Genomic DNA, 5,339 nt, shown 5'->3' on the forward strand with positions numbered 1-5,339 from the left:
GACCTGGCCTGCAACCCAGGCATGTGCCCTGACTGGGAATCGAACCAGTGACACTTTGGTTCACAGGCCAGCACTCAACGCACTGAGCCACACCAGCCAGGGCTCAACAGCCTGTTCTTACCTTACAGACACTGACTCGTGTAACAGACCAGACCATGTTTCTCTCTGGGCACAGAACCAACTTGTGGCCCTTGTCCACCCGCCACACAGAACCGCTCAGCATGCATTTTCTGGATTCACTCCTGGATCAATTTTTGTTTTTTTCTTTACCCCTATTTTCTCTATATTGAAATATTCCCACTATTCCCACTTTTTCCATTTTTGAGTCAGTTAATGTAGTTCATTGAGTAGAAGGACCCTGAGTTCAAGGCCCCACCCCCCCTGCCCACAGATGAAGAGAGCCAAGCACATCGCACTGGGGCTGGACAAGGATCCCACCCGCTTCGGTGCAGGCAGGAATCGGAGGCTTTCTCATGGAGGAACACCCTAAGAAAGACCACCACCGCCTGTCAGAACACCTCATCCAGGGGAGGGCAAATTTTAGAGACTGCATTTTGGAGTGTCATGGAATACCATCCAATTCTTCCATGCATTCATAAGATAAAATACTCAGCACTTTCTCAAAAATGAAAATAAGAACCTAGAGTTCGTGGGTAGGCTGAAATGTTTACATGATCCCTTGTAGAGGATGGAAAGAGCCCAGTCCCCTAAAGGAAAGTGCTGGCTTCCCAGGCTGGCTTCCTGGAAATGCCCAGGCCTATCTCTGCAGCAGAAGGAACGTACAGCGACCACGTGCTTCCGGAACTTTTGGGGAAACCACTCATTATCCCCCTAGCTTGTTCTAATGTCATTGGCTCTCCACAAGGACAGAGCCTCACTGTCTGTCTGACCTGGCCATTAACTTCAGCCTCTCTACCTAATTCTGCTCTAGCCCTTTCCTTGACCCACATTTTGTGTTCACTGACCCACATTTTTGGCTCACTGTCCCCAAGGTTCTACATGTTGCAATATATACCTGGCCTGGGTGACCGGGACAACCCACCCTCCCCCTCTCCACAGCTACTTCCCTGATCTAAAGTGAACAACTCATCCTGGCTTTAAAATGAAAATTCTCACATCCCTGGCAACCCCTCAATCCTAGGCAAACAGGGACAGTTGGTTGCTCTACTCTCAGCCTGCATTGTACATTAGCAAATCGATGGAAGAAGCAGAATCTTATCTATTTCATTCCTTACCTAGTGTACAGCTTTTTAAAAGACAGCATTGTGCACAAATATCATGAAACTAAATTACCTATGCGCATGAGTAGCATGGAGATATTCAAAGCAAATGTGAGTCTCACTCTCTTTCCCTGTCAGCCTGCATGTTTCAGAAACGCCTCCGTCGCCTTTTACCTGAGTGCTCAAGTACCATAATTTTTAAAAATTGACCCAAAGAAAACACGGTGGAGAAAGAGTGTGTGCTGTCTAAAAATAAACAATGAATTCTAAACCCACCTCCCAAAATGATTTTAGGATGGCGCAATATTATGCCCTCTCCCTATCTCCCCTACCCTTTGTGTGTAAATCTATGGATCTATCTCAGAAAACAAAGGAAAAAACAAACCTCTGTGCCCGGGGAGGCCCAATTTTACAAAACAGGAAGTGACCCAATTTCTAAAACATCCTTGCTCTCAGCCCTGGTGACGAGGAAGGAGACCCCAGAAGCATGAACAGCCCGTGCACACGACCGGGCTCACATGTCACAAATTAGTCAGCGAACGTCTATGCATTTCTCAAGTCACCCAAACTCAGAAGTGCGCACAGAAAGACTCTTGTTACATTCTGGTGTCAGCTGTCAATTTCTGAGCAACCAACAGGGTGACCTAACCACATTCTGTGCATTTCTAGTGAAGACTATTTCCTTCTACTGTTTAAAGAGAAATAAATTAACACACAGGCACTTCAAAGCTCTGACCCTTAAGTTTCTGTACTTGTTTGATACAGTGAAGAAAAGATATATATAAATAGTGTACACTGGAATCGAGTGTCAGATTAAGTGGATGCAGTGTACATCCAGTTGTGCTCCTAATTCTGGAGGTAATATAATCATTTTGTCATACATGTTGGATGCTGAGATTGATTTTAGGATTTTGAGAGTGTCAGGCTAAGCTTCTAATTTATTCCCCAAACTGCAACCCTGAAAACAAAAACCAAAGCACCTTCAGCCTCAGCAACATCTAATTTATGGCTGAGTTGCCTGGCTGTATATTTCAGGCCCAAGGCAACCCCTAAGTGGGGTAGGCAGGGGGCTTCTCTATTAAAAGGGCAACAGGGGAGCCTATAAGTCCCAAAGCAGATGTCCAAAGCTAATCAAGGAGAAATCCCAGGGAGGAGAGAGTCAATGCTTCTCCTAGGCAGGCCTGTGGCTCTTTAATTAAACAGACTCCTGACTTGACATTATAGTTAATGCAAGAGAGATGAGCTTGGCTATGAACAAGCAAAAGCATGTTTTAATTGCAAAACTTCAGATAAACTGTGGAAATGATTAACATGGATTATCAGCTGGTAGACATCTCTAGAGATTTCAAGCCTCTAGGATTCTCTAAAATAACTGATTTAAGACAAGTTGGCAAAGCACATTGTGCAATAGTTTCTCTAGTGCAATTTCATTATTCAAAGGAAAACAACTTAAGTAATTTGCATTGCACCACTTATATGCAATCAAGACTTAGTCTTCCTTTCAATGGAGTATAAAAATAGAAAACATTATACAAGTTAGAGCTGGAAGACTCTGGCTATCACTGTTTCTTATTTGTTAAGCAATGGAACCCTTTTTTTAAAAAAGGTAAATCTATGTAACCTCCATATATCTAGAACAGATGAAAGAAGTATTTTATTGATACAACCTTACTCTGTAAGTTCACATTTCTGTTACATGCTATAAAGCTTGTCACTAAGAACAAGAAAGTTTTTTGGATGAATGAGATCAGGATTTATAGACGACTTGCAGACTTAAACGTCGATCTTAGAATCTCATTTATTTTCTGTTTTCTTTGCAACCACTTTTGAGGGTGATGACAGTGATTTCCTCAGATAAATCATTGCGAATGGTGACAAACATTTTTATCACAGCTCTTCATGCAGCCTGAAGATATTCTTTAATTAAATAGAGCAAAAGAAGTTCAATTCCAAAGTCTACACTAAAACAACATCGACAACATATCGAGCAACTGGGGTCTCCAAAGAAGTTTTTTGATTGTTTGTTTGTTTTTAGTGATTGTGATAAGGACAGCTAGCTGTGCTCTTAACGAAAATCAGCTCCTCCTTCTTTCCTGCCTGGGTACACAGCCTTCTTTGTGGCCAGTGGCTAAGATCCAGCCAATGAAATGCGAACAGAACTGATATGCACGCACCACTCCCAGCCCCGCTACCTGCAAACCTCCTGCGGGCACGTCTCCAACCCTTTCTCCTCAACAGCCCACTGGCTGAAAAGAACTCAGAGGATCCAGAGAGGAGGGCAGGGCCTTAAGATGGAAAAAGCCTGGCTTCCCAAAGGACCACTTAGAAGGCTACTGGCAGACCAGGAACAGCTTTAACAGATATGGAAGAGCAAGAAATAAACTTTTACTGCCTTAAGCAACTAAAGTTTGGAATTTTGTTATGGCAGCCAGCATTTTTTACCTTCACCAATATAATGGTTAAGGTAGAAATGGAACTAATGCATAATTGAATGTTTGCAGAACCCCTGAAACATTTATCCAGAAACCACAATTTGAAAACTAGAGCTTCGATCTAAACTTCTAGAAAGAGACATATCTTCTTCGGTGCAGGGCAAAGACAACTGTCTCTCAGAGCTACCAAAAAGTCAGTGTGGGCTTTTGGTAACTGGTGAGAACACGAATATGATCAAGATAATTTCCATTTTTATGCAGTACTGTGAGAGACTTAAGGTTCTGTTCCCTCCTACCCCCAACCATTATCACCCTGCCTCTCCCACGCTCCATAAACCTCAGGCAATTCACAGGCTGCATCAGCAGCTGATGGGGGTATAAGGTAGAGCAGGGCCTCTCCTTTCTTCCAATAAATCTCTGCAGTGGGGGCCCCCTTCTCTGCCATTCCATTCGTGGTGAGTTAGCCACAGTAAGAAAGGAAGCTGTGGGGATCAGGAAGACCAGCAACGGCAGGGTCAGAGATCCAAACTCAATTTCCACATCCACTACTATTGTTTTAAAAACCACTTTACAGAGGTATGACTGACATACCAAAGCTATATAATTCTTTCTTCCCGACGAGGCGGCGGAGCGTCCTCCCCAGCAGATGCAGGGATACAGATCTTGGTAAAGACCCTGGATGGGAAGACCATCACCCTTGAGATGGAGCCCAGGGCCACCACTGAGAAGGTCGAAGCTAAAATCCAAGACAAGGAGGGCACCCCCCGGCCGGCAGAGCCTGATTTTGGAGGCAAACAGCTGGAGGACGGCCACACTCGCTCGGGCTACAACATTCAGGAAGAGTCCACCCTGCACTTGTGCTTGGTCAGCGGGATGGCACTGCCGAGCCCTCCCTCCTCCAGCGGGCCCAGAAGGACACCTGCGACAAGATGATCTGCCGCAAGCGCTACACCCGCCTGCGCCCTCCGCGCTGTCAACTGCCACAGGAAGCGCGGCAACACCAACAACCTGCCCCAGAAGAAGGTTAAGGAAGCACCCTTCCACTACCATCTTGGCCAGCAGGGCGGCCTTCTGCCTGAACCCCACGGCCCTGGGGCCTCAATAAAGTTTCCCTTTCATTGACCGGAGCGGCAAAAATAAAAAGCTATATATATTTCATGTAGACAACTTGATGAGTTGAGAGATGAAACCCATAAAACCATCACCACGATCTATGCATCAACCTATCCTTCACCTCTAGAAGAGTTTCCTCCTCTCCTTTTATGTATTGTTTTTGTGGGTATGTGATAAGAATGCTTATTTAATATCTACCCTTTTAGTAAAATGTTAACTGCACACTATGGCATTCATAACTATAGCCATTCTGCTGCGCAGTCTATTTCTGGGACTCACATTGTATAACCCAAACTGTGCACCGTTCGACTAACACCTCTCTGTTTCTGCCTCTTCACAGCTCCTGGAAACCCCCATTTCACTCTCTGCTTCTAAGAGTTTGACTCTTTTAGGTTTTGCATACAGGGCGATGCAAAAGCAGGTTTACAAGTGCTTGTCTGGAAAATAATACAATAATTAATAAATAACAATGCAAGAAGAAACCCTGTTTCACATACTCACAGCTGTAAACCTAGGTTTGCCCCACCCTGTGTAAGTGGTATCATATAGTTATTTGTCCATTTGTGATTGGCCT

General features: G+C 44.5%; 1 pseudogene; it reads left to right on the forward strand.

Moving 5' to 3' along the window:
- The first annotated feature begins 391 nt into the window (after positions 1-391).
- LOC129081852 (ubiquitin-60S ribosomal protein L40-like) lies at positions 392-4,774 on the forward strand (annotated as a pseudogene).
- The last annotated feature ends 565 nt before the right edge of the window (positions 4,775-5,339 follow it).

The sequence above is a fragment of the Pteronotus mesoamericanus genome, unplaced genomic scaffold, assembly GCF_021234165.1.
Source record: "Pteronotus mesoamericanus isolate MK-2021 breed Mesoamerican mustached bat unplaced genomic scaffold, CSHL_Meso_final scaffold_1186, whole genome shotgun sequence".
NCBI classification, from domain to species: Eukaryota; Metazoa; Chordata; class Mammalia; order Chiroptera; family Mormoopidae; genus Pteronotus; species Pteronotus mesoamericanus.